We start from the raw sequence: 20,704 nt of genomic DNA, 5'->3' as shown, positions 1-20,704 counted from the left end.
TTACTCCAAATGGATCAGAGACCTAAATGTAAAACCTCAAACCATAAGAACCTTAGAAAAGGAAGGAAATACTCTCATGGAAATCGGAACTGGCATCCAATTCCTGTACAAAACCCGAAACCCACAGGACTTAAGAGAGAAGATAGACAAATGGGACCTTATTAAACTGACAAGCTTCTGCAAAGCCAAAGAAACCATCAAGAGAGCAGGGAAACAGCCTACAGACTGGGAAAAAGTATTTGCCAACTCTAGGTCTGACAAAGGCTTAACATCCTGGATCTACAAGTAACTGAAGCGTACTGAAAAGAAGAAAACAAACAACCCCATTATAAAATGGGCAAAAGACATGAATAGACACTTCACAAAAGAAGACATTCGAGCAGCCAACAAACACATGAAGAAATGCTCAACCTCACTAATCATCAGGGAGATGCAAATCAAAACCACACTGAGATACCACCTAACTCCAGTCAGAATGGCAATTATCAACAACTCAAAAAATAACAGCTGCTGGAGAGGGTGTGGTGAAAAGGGAACACTTCTACACTGTTGGTAGGAGTGTAAACTAGTGCAACCTCTGTGGAAAGCAGTGTGGCGATTCCTAAAAGCTCTAAAAATTGACCTTCCATATGACCCTGCAATCCCCCTACTGGGAATATACCCTGAAGAACACAAATCACTCTATAAAAAAGGTACCTGCACACGTATGTTTATCGCAGCATTGTTCACAATAGCAAGAACCTGGAAACAACCATGCTGCCCATCAAAAGAGGACTGGATTAAAAAAATGTGGTACATATACACGATGGAATACTACGCAGCCATAAAAAAGAACAAAATCATGAATTTCGCTGCAACCTGGATGGAACTAGAGTCTATAATACTGAGTGACCTCTCACAAAAACAAAAATCCGAATATCACATGTTCTCACTCATATAATGGACCTTGAACATCCAATGCAATACTATGAGAAAATGACTGATGGTACTGGGAAACTATGGGGGGGAGGGGGATGGGATTAACAGTAGCAAATATCTGTCGGGGGATGGGAAAACATTTCTTATCTACAGGGTGCCTGAATGAAACACAGAGCAACTATACTACACCTCACAATCATCTTGACCTCACTGGCGTCAAGATGATTCTAGCCTCTTATTATGGCCCCTCAACCTTCAAGCTGCCCTGATACATTTTGGTACAAAGATGAGTCATCCTTTCTTAAACCTATCCAAACTACAAGGTCTTGAGTATAAAAAAAGAAAAATAGAGTTTATCTAAGGCTCTTAACTTTTTCTTTTTATTTATTGATTTTTAAAAAATTAACTCTTTGGATCTTAAATTATAGTAAAATCTAAGTTTTAGTATACCTATATGTATTATATGCATATCTTTGTAACACATTTTTATTTGTTGATCAATTACTGTTACATATTTCTTTATATATTTATAAATAACACCCTTATGCATGTGTATAATTTTACTTTTATTTATGTCTTTTACTGGTGTCTGTATGTATGAGACACTCCACAGTGACAGACAATGGTACACTGTTTCTTGCATGTGGGGATCCTAAAAGTGTGAGACCCTGTGGAGAATTCCATCTTTCTGGTCTAGTATGTGGACTAAGAAGTTCACTGAACTCCTGTTGTCTGGTTGTCTTCATGCTATTTGGGTAAGGCCCAGCTCCAGCTCTAGAAAAAGCATAGAGATGTCACCGGGTGTGTCAGGTTGAACAAGGTTGCCAGAAGCCTAATGAACTCAGTAACATCCCATGGCCTTCCATTCAAATCCTATCTGATTGGAACCTCTCTGAGATTCTTAGCTGAGGTGAAAAGGAACTGTTTTTGCTGGCAGTTCCATTTAGTTTTCCATTTGTGCGACAGGCCTAATAGTCAGGCAAGGATCACATCACCTCTGGGCCATAGCACATGCCTGGCCTGGGGCCTCAGAGTTCTTTGGAGAATACCCATGTGCACATAAACAGTTTACTTCCTCCAAGAGCAATGATCCTCCCCACATGCTTGGCCCTTGTTGAACAAGCATCATCCATCCTCCTGGGAGGCCGGGTCAATGCTTTGTGTTGGGAAGGGTTTGTCAAAACAAGCCTCTAGGCCAAGTGTGATGGATCAACCCTGTAATCCCAGTGGAGGCAGGAGAATTTCTTGAGCCTAGGGGTTCAAGACCAGCCTGTCACATAGTGAGACCTTATCTCAGTTTTTAAAAAGAGTAACTGGGCATGGTTGCACACACCTGTAGTCCCAGCTACTCGGTAGACTGGGGTGGAAGAATTGTGAGTCCAGGAAGTCACAGCTATAGTGAGCTGTGATAGTGCCACTGTACTCCAGCCTGGGTGGCAGGTAAGACCGTGATTCAAAAAAAAAATCTCTACTGTCCAACCTGCTCAGACTGATGGAAGAGGCCCTAGGAAAGCTTACTCTCCAGATGTTTCTTGTCCAGATGTTCAGCAACTCTGTCTATAGGCTTCTGTAGATACTACTTGAGCTGGCCATAAGAGGTGCCTCCAAACCATTGAGTCTTCAGAGTCTAGAGACATTTTCTTGGCCCACAAAACCCCACAATAGCAGTCAGTGCACTTCAATCCTGGCCTGGCTGTCCCTTTACCCCATGTCATCTGATGCCACTTAAACTCACACTGCCACCAGCACATCCTGAGAGCTAACATCTGGCCATTCTTCTCCACAGAAAGCCTCTTCAATACCCACCCAAACTGAGGCAGTGGTGTACATGCCCACCTTTTGTGCATAAACCATGGACATCTATACACATTGATAGAAGAAGTGGACAGTTTTCCCAGAGGATGATGTCAAGTGGGCTAGCTCTGGTTACTGGTCATTTTCCAGGTGTTTGTGTCATCGGGATAGCCTTGATGGAATAGTATTAATATGTAAACTTTAACATTTTCTTTCTTTCTTTTTTTCTAGTCTCTTAAGAAAACCTAAAGATCGTCCTTGTTTTTCTTCTCACTAATCATAGCTACTTGAAAGGTTTAGACCCTTGTCAGATGCCAGAGGAGATCCAGACCCACTGCAAGACCCAGTTAGGTGGAAACAGGCAGGCCAGCATGGTCTGGTACCTGTGACCCCTAGCTACCTTTAACTTATTAACATAGCATTATAATGCTAAACATTCCTCCCCTACAGGAAGAACTCTGCCACTCTGTGTATGTGACATACAGAGAAGCATGTTAATGAGCTGTGCCTGCATGTCTGGAACTCTGCCCTGTTTGTGCCTATACATCTTCTCCAGCTTGCACCCAACTCTTTAAAACTTCTGTTCCTCCCACTGCTCAGGGAAAGGGACTTTCAGAGCAGGAGCTCCCCTTCTCCATCCTCTGGCCAGGGAAGAAACAGACTGATTGCCTTTCCAAGTAGGGTGTTCTTTCTTCAGTATGAATAAAAATTCGAGAAGAACACAGTTTTCTAGTGACATTTGCAATCAACTTTTGGTTTCATGGATAAGACATTGAAAATCTCCCATAGACCCATTTGTTCTCTTCACTACCTGTAGGTAGCAAAAGGGTCATAGGATCCAGGGTATGACTTTAAAGCCATGTCTGTGTGTGTATATAATTTTGGGGTTATGTTTTTCTTATGAATATATATTTTTATAGTTATTAGTACATATACATGTCAAGGTTTTGGTGAGTCATGATCCCACTGCCATGCTCCCGCCTGGGTGACAGAGTAAGATGCCAGATAAAATAAAATAACCCCCAAGAAACCCACAGAATACACAGAAGAGCTAGACAACACCTTGCATGAGAGTGGCAGTTTGTCATTTTGCCTTCAGGAAACATACCTGTACCATCCCAAACTGGTGGGTATTTATCATCTCTGAGAGGAAATTTTCTGGTCAAACATGTCTAACCCTCATGATCAGAAGTTCTGGCCCTCCCTGTCCACAGATGAACCTATTCTCTCATAACATCTTCTCATGACCCCTTACTTCATCCTGTCTCCCCCAGGTCCACACCACCAATGCTCAAGCTCCTTTCTGCCTTCATATTCCCATTTCTAGTTTCTTTCAGCCTGATGCTCAGCCTGGTGATTTGAGGCAGTCTGGTTCAATGTAAGTCACCCTGTTAGAAGTGTGACCCTGACTCTTTTACTAGTATATGAAATTCTCAAGGTCAGGAGCCAGAGTCTATATTTCTCTGTCCTCCATAGTGCTTCAAATGCAGTAGATGTTCAGAAAGTGCTCTGTTGTGGTCCATGCTCTTTTTATTTTTGGTAAGTTTAATAATTCATTTATTCATTCATTAAACATTTCTGAGAATCTGCTGGGAGCTGCAGAGGTGGTGATGGCACTCCAGTTGCCATCTGCCTTCTGGACCAGTCCCTGTGTTCTATCACTAATTCTTCCTGTGGCCCAAGGCACCGAGTGAGGCCCTCTCTCATGTTTGGCAGGACTTGAAACAGAAAAAGGGGAACATTCCTACCCTCTCTGTCCTCTGGGCCCGAGTCACCTGGTCCCAAGTGGGTCTGCTTACTATTCCAGGCTGTGGATGGTGGGGAGAGGATGGAGGAGACACCAGTGAGCAGGGAAGAATCCTAATGGGTGCATGAAGATGGATTGTGAGGGTGTCCATTTCAGTGTTATTTAAATCAGAACAGTTAGGAATGCTCCAAGTATACAAAACATGTTGCAGAAGAATATCCATAGATGGAGAATGTGTACATGATAGAGTATAAGAAACACAGGTAACAGAATGTAGATATTTACAGGAGGTTGCTAACTTATTATTAAAAGCCCTCTGTGGGAAAATCTAGAAAGAGAAACGTCAGAGCATTGACAGTGAGTATAGTCAAGTGGTGGGGTTATAAATGATTATTTTCAGCTTTTTTCTTTTATCAGGGTCTCACTTGGTCACACAGGCTGGATTGTAGTGGCACTGTCATGGCTTACCCCAGCCTTGACCTCCCTCAGGTCATCCTCCCACCTCAGCCTCTTGAGTAGTTAGGACTATGGGAATGTGTCACCATGTCTGCCTACTTTTTCATTTTTTTGTAGAGATGAGGTCTTGCTATGCTGCCCAGGCTGGTCTCAACCTACTGGGATCAAACACTCCTCCCACCTCAGCCTCCCAAAGTGCTGGGATTTCAGGTGTGAGTCACCATTCCTGACTTTTCTTTGAACTTATAAATATTTTCTACAAGGATACTGAATTATTATAAAAAGGAAGATAAAAATTTTGAAAGGAAGAAGGTGACCAGGAAGAGAACTCTCCCAGAATGGTAGAAACTTCTGGCAAGATCAGTGTAAAGGAGGAGCCCAGAGCTGAATGGGGTTGCTGACATATCCACCTTTGACCTTTCTGTCCAGGGTTCCATTATAAAACTTCTCTATGACTGAATTTTGATCTATTTTCCAACTTTTGTCTCTTCAAATTGTGTGCATGATGGATGAATGAGCATGTCACAGTTATTTTACCAAGTCACTAGTTGCTTAGAAGTTGGGTTGACATGCTAAGTTAACCTGAATTCTGAACATCTAGAGTAAAGATTGTTCCCGACCAATCACATTATACATCCTAAGTCACATTACTATGGTGTTGAGAAGAAATTAGATGTATTTGGCCGGGTGGTGGGTGCACTCAAAGGTAAGTATGGAAACAGTAACACCTGCATCTCCTCATGAGAGCACCACCAGCCCTCACCTGGACATGTGAGAGGAAGGACAACTTGTCTGAGCAGGGCCCTACCTTGGTCTGGAATGTACAAAACATGTGGTTCAGAAATGGGTGTTCCCAGGCCAAGGAGAGAACTCTCTTCTTCACCTTCATACACTCAGCACCATTGTCCATCAAGACCACGTCTTTCTTTAAGTCTTTTATTGTGAAAAATTGATTGGTTTTCCTGAACTCTGTGAGGAAGACCTAGAAGGAAGGGTAAGAAGCAATCTTATTTTAGAACTTGGATTCCATTCATGAAGGAAGAGGCAAATCTTGAGAGACCTGGGCTGGGGGGGGTTGGGGGAAGAAAATCCCTTCTCCATGCTCCACCCCTCTAGGATAGGACATTACTGAGACAACACAGAGCACCTCACTGGTTTAAGATATTGCCTAACAGATTCATATTATCTTTGTACTTTTCCAAGAGTTTCACAAAATTATTATATTATGAAATGAGCATTAATTTCATTTTTATTTTTAAAAAATAAAGACAGGTTCTCATTTTTATAAAGACAGGTTCTCACTCTGTCAATCAGCTGTAGTGCAGTCGTGCAATCATAGCTCATTGTAGCCTCAAACTCCTGGGCTCAAGGGATTCTCTTACCTCAGTCTTCCAAATAGCTGGAATTGTAGGCATGCATCCCCATGCCTAGCTTTTTACTTTTACTTTTTGTAAACATGGAGGTCTTTACTGTGTTGTCCAAGCTGATCTCAAAATCCTGGCCTCAAGTGATTCTATGGCCCATGTCTCCTGAGTAGCAGGTGTACACCACCATGCTTCCTTTTTTTGGTGAGACAAGGTCTTGCTTTATTACCCAGGCTAGTCTTGAACTCCTGGCCTCAAGTGATACTCTAGCCTTGGTCACCCAGAGCACTGAGGTTACAGGCATGTGACATCACATCTGACCTGGATGGTTTTAAAAATATGTACTCTGCCTTGCCAGGGACCTGAGAAAGTGTATAATAAAAATTCAGAGAAACAAAGTGAATAGTGAAGACAGAAGAGTGTGAATAAGAGAACTTGTTTACACTCAAAACATCACTGCAAATGCAAGCAAAGCCGTCCTTTAAGTTTTAACCAGTTTTTCAAGCAAAAATAATCATTGAGGGATAGAGTTCTCCTTATATACTTAAAAAACAAACATATTTGTATCTGATGACACAGAGATGAGTAACATTGTTAGGACCTTCTATGGGTCAGACATTCTGCTACAGACTTTACATGTGTTGCCCCATTGTAATCTAATTGATGACATGATTATGCAATTGATAGTTACTAGTTCATAATACTGTGCAAGACAGATGCTAATAATAAAAAAATCCTGGCCCAAAGAGTGGCTTAATGTGCTTCAACTCATGGAGCTACTCAGAGAAAGATGTCACTCTGAATTTTACTTTTCCCCCTCGACTTCATGAGTCTTCTTTCAAAGGACACCAGAGGGCATCTGAGAATTTCAACAACTTGAGTTTTTGTAGATGCTGCAGCAACACGCTGTGGGCAATTGCAAGCACATAGCATTTCAAAACTGACAGAGCTAGATCTAGTTTTATTTCACAGTCATTGACTCAATGTGGAAACCTGTGCAGACCCATCAGCCTCTCTGGGCTTTGGTGCCCCATGACAGAATTCCCTAGCTTATGGTACTATTACAAAAATCAAGTGAGATGCCTCCCTCCCCAGAAAAATAGACTCTAAAATGCCCTCTAAGGGACAGTTACTAAGAATACTAGTCATCTGGTTCTTTTATGGACTTCTGGGAAATGCTGGTGTCAATGATGCTAAAACAGTATTGAAAATCAGAATGCCTAGGTTTAAAATGCTATGGTGCATCATCACGACTTTCTGGTAGCTGACTTGATAGAATGGATGGAGCTTAGATAAGAATTCAGGCCAATGATGATGTTCATGTCCCATGAAAACTCACAATTTGTTCTCCTGGGCTTAAAATTAGATTGAGAACAAGAACATTGAAGTCACTATCTTGGCGAGGATCTGTACTTTCCTTTTGGAGCCAAAAGAGAAAGGAAAGGCAGGTTTTGAAGAGTTCTTGGTGCCATGAGAAAGGGAAGACAGGTCTTCCATCTTGCTTTCATGCTTCCCCCTCCTCTCCTCTCTATGTGGAGAGACCAGGATACTGATAGAAAGAGACAACCGCTTTGGACATGGAGCATATACCTGGAGCACAATTGACCAAAGCATGTAGGCTTCACTTAATGTCTGTCTGACTAACCTTGCTCTAATGCAGAAACCCACATGGGAACAAAGAGAGAAACATTTCATTAACAATGAAAAGTACCCTTTTAGTGACTGCTTGTTTCAGGGAAACATCCTAAAACCAGTCATAAACCAAGAAGCTGAAAAGGCAATTTGCATCTTTAACTCTTGCTTTCAATTTTTGATAACTGGTTATAATCGCACATAAATTAGTGCTAAGTTGTAAAGAACACAGGTGGTATAATTGACTAGTACACTCTGATGAACACTAATGGGCCTGCTGTGGCTCATATTATTGTGGAAAATGGCAAAAAAGAGTTCTTGGATATAAATTTTATTTTCAGTTTCATGTGTAGAGGTGCTCTTTCCATATGCAGCTTGAGTTCCGGCTGATGGCATCCTTTGTTCATCTAATTCAATAGAGACTCCCAAGAGATTCCCTGAGGCTCTGAAAATGGCAAGCAGTGGTTAAAGATGGACACAGAGCAAAGGGGGGTCATTCTAGGGACTTGGAGCACACGTTCTCTCACCCACATCTCACACTGAGGCACAGCATGATAACTGAGGGGGCTTGGGGGGCAGCATTTTAGGTAGCATTGATGCCTCCCAACCCACTGGTGATGACAGCACCTCTTCCTGTGGGCCTCGTACTTGGGAGCATGGACTATGTCTCTTTACCCAGCAGAAGGGGAAGTAGTTGAACTTAAACACCGTCCAACCAGCAAAAGATCATATGTGCAAACCACATAAGCACTGCTAATGCTGCAAAATCATGGACAACTAGGGGTTTTTGCCATATTTGAGGAAACATGAGTCTCAATTGTCTGCCTGGCTCATAGGCACAGTGGAGTCCATTTCTATGAACTACAGTGGTATGGGAGAGAATACAAAATCTGGCAGATTGTCAGAGATCCAAACTGCACCATTCATCAGAGTTTTCAAGACAAGACCTTGTCAGTTATCGCTGAGACAGGGTCTATTCTGATGCCTGGGGACTTTTCCTGCATCAAACCCAAATAGTTCTCTTCAATGTTTAAGTTGATTTAGTTTTTGCTCAATGCCAGAGGTATAGGAAAACCATTTCAGAATGCCCCCGCCCATAATGCTACCTTTATTTTTTAATCTCCATTTATGTTTTATAGTTTCTCATGTCAAAAGACAGTATTTTTTAAAGTCTGATGAAACTACTCTAATCCCAGTACCATAGAGTCATGTCCTCTTGTGAACCACCATAAATAGGAGGCTGGATGGACACCCAAGAATGTCAATGACATGGAGCCCTATTTGTCTTCTCTTTTCTACCCTTAATTCTTTTTTTTATTTTCAGGGGTGCAGAATAAGAATATCTTTTGTGGTATTCCCATTGTCGAGCTTTAAGATACATTTATTTCTGTAAAACGACTCAACACTGAAGTGAAATAACCGTTTATAGGTCTAAGAAGATACCTGCAGTTTGTTCCAGTTTTACCCCATTTTCTTCTTCCAACCTGCCACACCCTTACAAAGGTATTCTGATGAGGCATATGAGGGGGACCCACAAAAATCTGGAATTAACTTTTGGAGGGTAGACCTCATGTAGTACACTTGGAATTTGTTCCTCAGGATCAAATATTCAGCCAAAGTTTTTATCTGGAAGGTTTAAGAAGGTTGCATCAAAATTTGTGGAAGAAATGCCCTGAGTTGTAACAAACAGATGACTGGTTCTTCCACCATGACAACACACCTGCCCACACCACAGTGAGTGTTCTGCAGTTTTTGACCAAAATGACCATGACCCCCTACCATGTCCCACCCTCCATATTCATCTGATCTTGCCCCAAGTCACTATTTTTGCTTCCCTGGATGAAAAAAGTCCTTAATGCAAAATGCTTGGCTAAGGAAGAGGTGAAACAAAAAACAGCAGAAGAACAAAAAGGCATCAAAACGAACAAGCTCAAAAATTGTTTTGAGCAGTGGGAAAAGTGGGAAAAGTGCACTGCATTAAACAGTGAGATCTTTGAAGGGGATTGTAAGAATAAATACACAAGTTTTTCACAAATAAATTCCAGGTTTTTCGGGTCCCCCCCTTGCAGGGGTCCAATCCCACAAGGGTCGTGAGATTTCCTGAAGGAGAGACTGGTAGGCGAAGGATGAAAATATTATACCCGGATACCTGCTTCTTGAACAGATGACAATTTAATGTTAGTTAACACAGAGCTTTTATACCATTCATAAAGGGGCAAGACAAAGAAAATTCCTTCATGTACATATCCTCTACAAGTTACCACCATCTAGTGGTCTTAGCAACAAACAAGCCAAGAACCCTGTAAACATTCAGACAATGAGTCTTATTCATAAGGTCAAAGATGATAGTTTTAGTCCAAAGTCCCGAATTACAGTCCTTGAACTGTCTCCAGAGAGTTTCCGAGTGTAAAGTTTTTCATGTAGCTGTAGTTTTCCTTCTGGGGCTTTATGGCCTTCAGAGCTTTGTAATCGCCTTTCTTGTTCAGGTGTCTTCGTTACTTTTCTCTTGTTTCTAAAGAGAACTCAAAAGAAGCTTTTAGTAATGTTTCCCAGGCCCCCAAGGTTGCTTTCTGTCTTTTGCTAATCTATCATAAAAGTATATTAAGAGTTCAGTGAAAACCCACTCTATAAATGTTAACTTAGAGTTTTAACTATTGAATTAAGTAAAAACCTTAATGATTAATCTTTATCCTAAGTCAGTGAAAACAGTGTTATAAATCAACTACATAACTCCTAGATAAGTGTTAGAACTTATAATGAATTCATAATGAACTTACTATAAACTTGTGCCTCTAAAAAACCTTATGTCTAAACACTAAACTGCTTAATCCTAAATCAAATAAGAAGTGAATATACTTATATCATTTATTACTTAAGCAATATCTAGTAACCTATAACCAAGTGGAAGAAAGCATTCTTGATGTGCTTCAAAGTTTAACCCTTGCATATGTTAGGCCAAGCGGCATAGTGGGAAAATGGAAAAATGAACCATGACATTCTCAGGTTAGCTGTGAGTACTTCGCATAAACATGCCATTTTCTTCTTCCACGACTGCACAGAATTCTTCGGTGGTACCAAACAGCAAAGGCAAAAGACAGAAGGGCCTCAGCTTCCTGGGCTCACCCTGCAGCCCAGGGTCTTCAGCCCACCAGGACCCTGTCAATCAGGTGGGCCTCCAAGGCTGGCTCCCAACACCCCCTCATATTTTGATTTCTCTTCTAAGAAGAGTAGGAGCCTCTTAGTTGTTGGTTAAATCTATAATTCTTAAATAGAAAAGGATTACCCATCTGACCAGATGAGCTAAGTACTTCAGTCCAGAGGACTCAGGTTAAGGTAAATGGATATGAATTACTGATGTTGATTCAACTTTGGACCAGGACAGCTACCTCTTTTTCCTGACATTGATAAGTATGGCGGCTATGCTTCACCTTTGAAGGGACATGGGAGACCAATTTCAATGGGACTTTCTCTGTTCAGTATCTTTTTATTTCTGGAGTTGGAGTCTCACTCTATTACCCAGACTCAACCTGCAGCCTCAACCTGCTGGGCTCCGGTGATCGTTCCACCTCAGCCTTCCAAGTAGCTGGAACTACAGGCATGCACTACCATACCTGGCTAATTTTTGATTTATTGTAGAGATGAGGTCTCGCCAAGTTGCCCAGGTGGGTCTCAAACCCGCGGGCTCAGGTAATCCACTCACCTCAACCTCCCAAGCATGGGATTACAGGCTGAGCCACCGAGCCTGGTTTGTTCAGTATCTTTTAAGCAGTGTGCCTAAATGACAAACAGAGAGTTAGACTACACACCCAGCCACCACTGAGGGGACAGAAGCCACTGAAGATTCCTCGGTGACCACAAACACTCTCCTTTCCCTGAACATTCTTTCTGATCCCATATTTCAGGAATCTACCATATTTTGTGCATCAGTAGAACTGACTCACCTCCTTCCCACTTTCTGGACTGACTGGATTCTCTTATGTTGTCTGCATCATCCTGTCACAGGGAGTAACAGATGACCCATGAATGGGGAAATGGCTGATATATGTGACACCATATCTCCAAGAGGGTTTGTTCTTGGATATGGGAATTCAGCCAAAGTAATAAATGGCAAAGCAAGAGGTGTTCTCGACTCAGTGTTCTGAGGGATTTCTGGGGATGATTCTAGAAAAATAAGTCTTTCTTCCAGGCTGTGAAATTGCATAGCCTGAATATACAAGGTCCAATAATTAGGTTCACTAATCATCCTAGAATCATTGCTGAATATCATAATGTTCACCTTTGAAGTCCTCCCCTTGGGAAGCCATGGACTGTGCCAGCGCCTAGTCCACCCATCAAAACAATTTTGCAACTCTTTTTCTGAAATGACCATCAGAGGCATCATTATTTGTTGAGATCTGACAATGAAATTTGAGAACTTGCCACCATGCACCTATGTTGGCAGCACTGCTCAAATAACTGTATGGGAACACCTTCCCTACTCACCTGATCTGGCCCCCAGTGACTTTTTACTTTACCTGAACATAAAGGAAATATTGAAAGGAAGACATTTAATGACATTCAGGACATCAAGGGTAAAATGTTGATGGCTCTGATGGCCATTCCAGAAAAAGAGTTCTAAAATTGCCTTGACAGGTGGACAAGTTTCTGGCATTGGAAGCTGCCCAAGGGGAGGACTTCAAATGTGATCATAATGATGTTCAGCAATGAGGTATGGAGCACTTTTTTCTCTTCTTTTCTTTTCTTTTTTTTTTTGAGTTAGAGTCTCACTCTGTCACCCAGGCTGGAGTGCAGTGGCACACTCACAGTCACCACAGCCTCAACCTGCTGGGCTCAGGCAATCCTTCTGCTTCAGCCATCCAGGTAGCTGGAACTACAAGCATGCTCTACCATGCCCAACTTATTTTTTTTAATAGAAATGAGGTTTCACCATTTTGCCCAGGCTAGTCTTGAATCCCTGAGCTCAGGTAATCCTCTCGTCTCATCTCCCAATGTGCTGAGATTACAGGCTTGAGCCACTGTGCCCAGCTTGAAGTGCTTTTTCTATGATGATGCATGAACTTAATTGTCAGACCATAAAAGCTGCAATGACTACTCCATGATTTTAGTCAATGTATCCATTTATGCCCTGCTCAGTCCATGAAACACTTAAGATCCACAAAATACATGTGCACTAAGTAAATATCTCAGAAAGGGGAAGGGCACAGAGATGAACGTCAGGAACAAGACACATGCTCACATGCACTCCACGTCCTCCGTGGGGGTGACAGCTTAAGGAGCAAGAGGACTCAGTGGCCTCACTGAGTGGAGATGCAGACCATGTTCCTGCATGCATGCTCACCTGCTTGGTGCTCTCAATCATTGCCAGTGCTTCAGCCATCAGCTTCTGGTTTATGTCACAAAGACTGATCACCTTTGACTGGTATTGGTGTACATTCATGCCACATGCTGAAAAGGAGGACAGGGCGCAGTAAGCAAGAGAGGAAGAAGCCTCTGGGGCACTTTGGCTCTGTCAAGTCCTGTCACCTTGTTTGGGGGAGGCCAGATGAATGTGGCCTCTGGGCCTTTCTTACCTATGAGACATGAATCTATACTCTCCTGAGGGAGGAAGACAAAGGGTCAAAGGAAATCAAGTCTTCCCTACATCCAGCATCTTCTGTTATTCCTTGTTCCAAAGGAAGGATTTCACTTTGATAGCCTCAAACAAATTTTACAGGCACAGGGGCTCATGTGGGAGGACAGCGCCCCATGGGTGGGAAGGAGCCTGCTGTCAGTGCACACTCCAGCAGTCCCAGGGTTGGAGACAGCCAAGGTTGGCTCTCCCTGGGGTGCAATGCAGGCTGGAATGGAGGGGTTTCCCCCCACTACAGTCTGGACCTGAGCAGCCCCTTTTCCTTTTTTTTAACCAAAAGACAAGACCAGAGACTTCCCTGTTCTCCAGGATGAATCCTTAGCCACAGAAGAGAAATTGGGGTGATGGTGGTGGTGTATGTGTGTTAAGGAGTCAGAGTAGGAGGAGAGAGTAACCTGAAGGCCATCTGCTCACCTTAGGGAGAACTGGAGGTGATAAACTAATAGACTTGACCACTGGCCATGAAGGGCGTGCATAGGAGGATGGCTCAGAGCCTTGGTTGTTGGAAAGCACAAGACTAGCTGCATCTCCTACAAATAGAACTGGGTAGATGAGTGGGGGTTCTGGTCACTTGCAGATAATGTAGACATTTCATTTGTTGAATTAAATTTTTTTTGTAGAGGCAGGTTCTTTGTATTGTGCCCAGGTTGGTCTCGAACTTCTGGCCTTAAGTGATTCCCCTTCCTCAGTCTCCCAAAGTGTTGGAATTACAGGCATGAGCCCCTGTGCCTGTAAAATTTGTTTGAGGCTATCAAAATGAAATCCTTCATTTGGAACAAAGAATAACAAAAGATGGTAGAAGTAGGGAAGGCTTCATTTCTTTTGACCCTTTGTCTTCCTCCCTCGGGAGAGTATAGATTCATGTCTCATAGGTAAGAAAGGCCCAGAGGCCACATGCATCTGGCCTCCCCCAAACAAGGTGACAGGACTTGACAGAGCCAAAGTGCCTCCTTTCCTGTCCCTGTGTTGACCTTTCCCACCCCTGCATAGCCTCCTGCCCTTGAGCCACTCGTTAGGACATCATTTTCCTAAGTTCCGCAAGCACCTCAGCTTTGGCCAACAGATTTCCTCCTAAGACCTATTCAGAGGACACCATGCCACACTCCTCATGGCCAGGCCAGTAGCCCAGGTGAAGGAAAGCCAGTGGCAATGGTTTGACAGATAAGTATTCAAGCTTAAGGACCTCAAAGCTACCAAGACCCAGTTACAAGTAAATCGGCCGACAGGCCTCTCCAGAATGTTTGTGACAGGAACATTTGTGTTAGAGTCCAGCTCCAACACAAGGGTTAGGGCCTGAGGCAAGAGACTCAGATGCAGCGAAGGAAGAAGACATAAGTCAACTCCCTGGGCCGAGTTCGGGACTCTTCCAAAGTTTATTCAATTTTCACATGTTTATATAAGGCATTTTTAACCCTCAACCCCCTCACACATATGCCCACAAATGCTTACATTACGTTTTTCTCCACAATCAAACACTTTACAATGATTTATTTTTTCCTCCCTATTCTTTTTTTGTTTCCATTATGTTAAAACCAACAGACAGGAATGAAACAACTTTTGTTAAAAATTATTAACTGTAACCTTTTAATCCTTACCCCTTTTATATCATATTTCTAACAATTCTTACATGTAACTTAGCAGCAATATATTGGCATTTTCATAACTAACTTTATTACTTCTTAATTATTTTCTATAAACTTTTCTATTTGTATCTGTTTTTATTCTTATTTTGCTTATATGAATCATAATCTAATAATATTTAACAATCTTTATATGAATTATACTTGACTACTCATATTCTATATTTATTTTCTATTTAATTATTTTTTATCTAATTATTTTTAATCATCTTCCTATTTTTATCTACTTAACTATTCTTTCTTATATTATTATACTTATACTACTAAATCGTTTTACTCTTATAAACTTATATCTACTATGTCTATATTTTCTTAAATTATGTTTAAAAGCAGCTGCCCTCAGGATTGACTTGTCTCAGGTCTCACAAACTTCTTCCTCCATCTTACACATCTTAGGTGTTATTTTAGTATAGGGTCTGTTAACCATTAAAAATAAAGAATGGGAAAGTTCTTTCATTTTCTTTATACACAATGGTTTTGCTTTTCATGGAGACGAAGGTAACTAAACATTCTCTAGCATCTCTAATGGCTGTGCTTTTGCTGTGTTCCTTATTCATGTCTCAAGCTTCAGTTTCACCAATACATCATCCTCGCTTATTAGTTAATGCTTCATCAGAAAGGGGTACTTTCTGCCTTATGCACACACTCCTAAAGATCAAAGGGGCCCATCAATGGGATCCATGGGGCTTTGCCTCCGGCATGGCCGCTTTAGCTGGGGCCTTGCTCCCAGCCAGCGTTTTTCCCATTTTCAGGTAACCCTTACTTTGCCTTCTGTTAGGAGTTGTGGCTCCCAACACATTTGTTGAAATATTATTGTGGGTTTCTTTTCTTCTCTAAAGACTTTTCCTTGCCTGGTTTTCCCATTTCCCACCCCTTACTGCACCACTTCCTACAGCAACCCAGGCTGCATTGTTCCTTGTGTTGGGATTTGAGTGTGTCGGAAAGAAGGTGCTTCCCAGGTGGGCATGGTGGTGCACATTTGCAGTTCCAGTTATTTGGAAGACTGAGGCGGAAGGATCACCTGAGTCCACCAGGTTGAAGCTGCAGTAGCTGTGATCATGTGACTGCACTTTGGCCTGGGGTGACAGAGTGAGACTCCAGCTCAAAACACACACACACACACACACACACACACACATAATCATATATATACACAAAAGATTTCCAAACTCCAGCTCTCCAGCTGATAGAAATCTACCTCAAGTACTGCTTCCTTCTACAAGAGTCTAGAAGCAAGAATTGGCAGTAGGTACCATAAAACCATGCAGCCTTTATTTTATCTGACTATTAGCACATTTGAGTGTAAAGAACTTAGTAAAGCTACCGGCATCAAGTAGGTGATCAACAAATACAACTTTCCTTTCATCTTTATCATTTATCGCATTGACGTGCATACCAAAATATTTAGTTGTGCTCTTGGCAGCCCGAGTCTGTAGTTTTCACTAGCTCATTCTTCCTTAGATGATTCATAATAAAACAAAACAAAGCAGCATTTCCTATGTAACCAACTATCAATGATTACTAGACCCAGTATATACAAGGTCCAACAATTAGGTTTGCGAACCATCCTAGATAAAATGCTTCTTATCTCACTGCTGAATATCACTATGGTCACCTTTGAAGTCCTCCCCTTGGGATGCTCTGCAATGATGTCAGTGCCTAGTCCACCCATCAGAGAAATTTTGGAACTCTTTTTCTGGAATGGCCATCAGAACTGTTGCTATTTGTCGAGGTCTGATGATTAAGACTGCAAACTTGCCACGTGCACTTACACTGGCAGCACTGTACAAACTATTGTATTGAAATACCCTTCCTCCTCACCTAATTGAGCCCCCCAATGGTTTTTTCTTTACCCAAAGATAAAGGAAAAATGAAAAAGACGAGATTTGATGACATTCAGTCCATCAAGGGTAATACGATGTCAGCTCTGATGGCCATTCCAGAAAAAGAGTTCCAAAGTTGCCTTGATGGGTGGACAAGTCTCCGTCATCAGTGCATAGCTTCTTAAGGGGAGATCTTCAAAGATAACCAAAGTAATATTCAGCAATGAAGCATGGAGCACTTTTTCTAGGATGAGTTGTGAACTTGATGGTTGGACCTCATATGTATAACTGTATCCACAAACATCCATGGGAAGTAAAATCTTTCATGTACACATTCAAAATGTTTTCGGATGGTGCTCCAAACTTCAACTTGTGAGCAAGACTCACACTGGACTTGTGGAATGGGATTTAGGATTTAGCCCAGGTGTCCCCAGCTCCATTTTCCTGTTCATCACTACTCAATGTGAGGCCATCAGAGAGGACTTAGCACACCAAGGCTGGGACTTCACTTTGCTCCCTAAAATGGTAGCCAGACCTGTGCTTGTCTCCAAAGCATGAGGCTGTGAATAAAGGCCACCCTCCCCACTGTATGGACGTGAGTCTGTTACTAACGTATCAGGTTGTAGCTCAAACTCTGGGAGCATAAATAGCCCCTTTTGATGACTATTTTCATGGGAATTATCCTGGAGAGAGAGAGAAGACAGGAGAGAGGCTAACGGGGCCTTCACTCCGACGAGTCGTGAGGAAGTGAGATGGCAGGGAGAGGCGAAGGGAAAGGAGTAAGAGTGGGAGAAACCCCAGGGGTGAGGAGGATGGCATGGGAGTGGGTAGAGCTGGAGCAAAGGGACTGGGGGCTTCCAGGCCAGTGTGGAAGGTTCATGAGGGAAGGGAAGGGATGGAAAAGGGAAAAGGGGCAATGGAGAAGGGGAGAGTTCTCGAAGTGAAGGTAGCAAGAAGGAGAGAGAAAAAGGGGTGGAAGGAATGTTGGAGAGAAAGAACAGAGTGGAGTGGGCATGAGTACTGGGGAATATTGTTCAGAACCCTTGGGAGTTCTGAGCTGGGTCTTGGTGCTGTGAGGCCGACCCCACCTCATGGGCGAGCACTTAGTCCCTGGACATGAGACCGTTCCTGACCCATCACAGGAGGCCCAGCCGGTGACAGTCTGATTAGTCCTGTTTCTGTTGACACAATATGAATCTGGGATGTTATGTTTTTGCCTGTGAAATCTGAATATCCTGCCTATCAATGACTTCTTGAGCAGCTGGGGGAAGAGTGTGGGCTTGGGAAGCCAGGAAGGGAAGGGTTCTCAAGGATCATGAGGACTTCCTGTGCTTCTTGCTTTGGGGAATGATTTAAAAACTAGCCTTTACTAAGATGCTACTCCAAGCTCTACTAGACATTGAACGGCCCTGGGACGAAGGTAGGGACAATGTGGAAGATGCTTTATCCCTTCTGTTAGCTACCTCTGTCTCTTAGAAGACAACTACTATCCCTTGGCATAAATTAAAATAGGGCCACCAAGAAAAAAACCAAGTGGCTTATCCGTTTAGTGGTTCATCCTAAAACAAGCCAGTGTTGCAGCAGGAGACTCTGAGTTATCTGGGTCCTGCCCTCACCCTCATTCCCATCCCTAAGACAGAGGATTGCCTTGTTGTTGAGATTTTTTCCCTCCTACTCCCTAATCCTGCCATAACATCATCTCGGTCTTTAAAAGTTACTGCCTTAGCCTCTTGGAGTTTTAGCAAGAAGGCCTACCTTATGTTCTTTTTTCCTGTGTTTTTTTTTTTCTGGGTGGGTCTGAGTAACTCCATCAGTAGAGAATGGCTGGCTCAAGCTCTGCTGTGATCCCAGCATTTGGAGAAAGATCAGAACACAGGGAATGGTTGTCAGAGTAGGGCTAGCCTCTTGCTGGGCACTTTGAATTCACAGCAATGGATTAGGGGCAGACCTTGAAGCTAAGTGTTATAGAATTTCTCTGGGCAGGACCAAGTGACAGCCAACTGGGTGTGCTGGGTTTGCTCCTTGATGAGGTATAGGAGTCTTACAAGCTGGTGGATGGGAGAAGGGCTGAGGCATTGCACAGCTACACCTACCAGAATCAGGAAGGGACAGCCCAGAACCCACTGAGGAAATGACAGGTCAGGTGGGATCTTGGGATCTTGGCAGAGGGACCTATCAGAGGGGAAATACTGCCTCCTTTTCTACCCAGGTTCATGGTGCAACAGAAAATTACAGGCCAGGAGCCTTGACCTTAAACCTGAGCTGTTGTGCACTTTTCTGTGTTGTAAGAATGAGGGTGTTGTGGGGTGAAAGGCGTGGCCTCTGCATGTGCAACCCTGGGCTCATCTGGGCCAGGTGTGGACACTGTCCCTCTTCATCCTTTCTCTATGTCCTCCCTCCTGTCCTCCAGGAGGTTGCCCTGAACCACATGGGGGCTCTCAGCAGGGCCACGCTTTTCTGGAAAAGATACACCCAGCATGTAAAAATTATTATCATGTATCTCTCATTTTGGTAACTTGGTTACCAAATTACTATTGAAGAGAAAAGAGTTTTAGGGAGATTGATGCTCATTGATAAACATGTGGACTCAAGTTCCAGCATTATTAACAAGAACTAGTAGGGTGTCAAATCTGATCTCAGGAGAGCCACATGCAGAGAGATATCCAATATGTACCATGGTTTCTCTGCTATTGATAGTAGATCCTGTGCACTTTGCTATAACTTTATCAGTAGGCTTCTTATGAATTGTTGCATTACATTCTGAAAAGAAATAATCACAGCTTAAGATTTTCAGAATTTAAGGAACAACTTAATAAAAAGAATGATGACAATTCAATGGAAATCCTTCCTATTTACATCAGCACTGGTAACCCTGTTTGTTCAGACCCCTGGAATAAAATACATTCTGATTTATTTGGATGTTTGCATCAATATCAGCACTAAAAACATTTGAGGTGAATTAGATGTTAGCTTCCTAATGTCACAGAGAATTTTCTGATAAGTAGCACTGGTGTATCATTTGTCAAGAACATTATCATCATGTTTTTGAGTTTACGCCACTTTGTTAAAAGTTTGACAATGAATTAAATAAACAAGAAGCTGATGATATCTTCTTCACTATTGTACTTTCAAAGCAAATATATAGAGATTAAAATGCATGACAAAAAAATGCATCGCATGGTCCTAGCAGTAAATTTCCACATTCTATACTTAAAAAATGTATTATCTTTGGGGCTGGGCACACTGACTCATGCCTGTAATCCCAACACTTAGGGAAGCTAATATGTGAGAATTTCTTGAGGCCAGGAGTTTGAGACCAGCCTGAGAACCATATAGAGATCCCATCTCTCCAGAAAAATAAAAGTTCACTAAGCTCATGATAGATGAACAAATACATCTGTGACACATTTTATTTTCTCTTTCTGAGTATCTGAGAATATTTGCAACCAACAAAGTTTCAAGCTCAAGATCGATTACTGAGTGACATTCATTATGTGCAATACAGGAGCTCAAGTAACCAGATGGAGGCAAATTGATGAAAATTCACCAAGTCTATTTGACCTTTGGGTACCCTGGTTAAGTGGGAACTGTTCATTAGCAGATTCTGCACTAGCCTAAAGGAAAGAGCATCCCTTAATAGGTGAGGATGCCAAGAACCAGAAAGAGAAGTCATTTCAAGTTCTCACTCTGTCATAGCCTTG

General features: G+C 42.4%; 1 pseudogene; it reads right to left on the bottom strand.

The window, feature by feature from the left end:
* Positions 1-4,460: 4,460 nt before the first annotated feature.
* LOC103266707 overlaps positions 4,461-20,704 on the bottom strand; it is a 37,872-nt pseudogene continuing 21,628 nt past the window's right edge.

Source organism: Carlito syrichta, unplaced genomic scaffold (assembly GCF_000164805.1).
Source record: "Carlito syrichta isolate Samal-C Ts95f unplaced genomic scaffold, Tarsius_syrichta-2.0.1 Scaffold307307, whole genome shotgun sequence".
Lineage (NCBI taxonomy): Eukaryota > Metazoa > Chordata > Mammalia > Primates > Tarsiidae > Carlito > Carlito syrichta.
The sequence above is the reverse complement of the archived record's forward strand: the minus strand, read 5'-3'. Positions and strand labels throughout refer to the sequence as shown.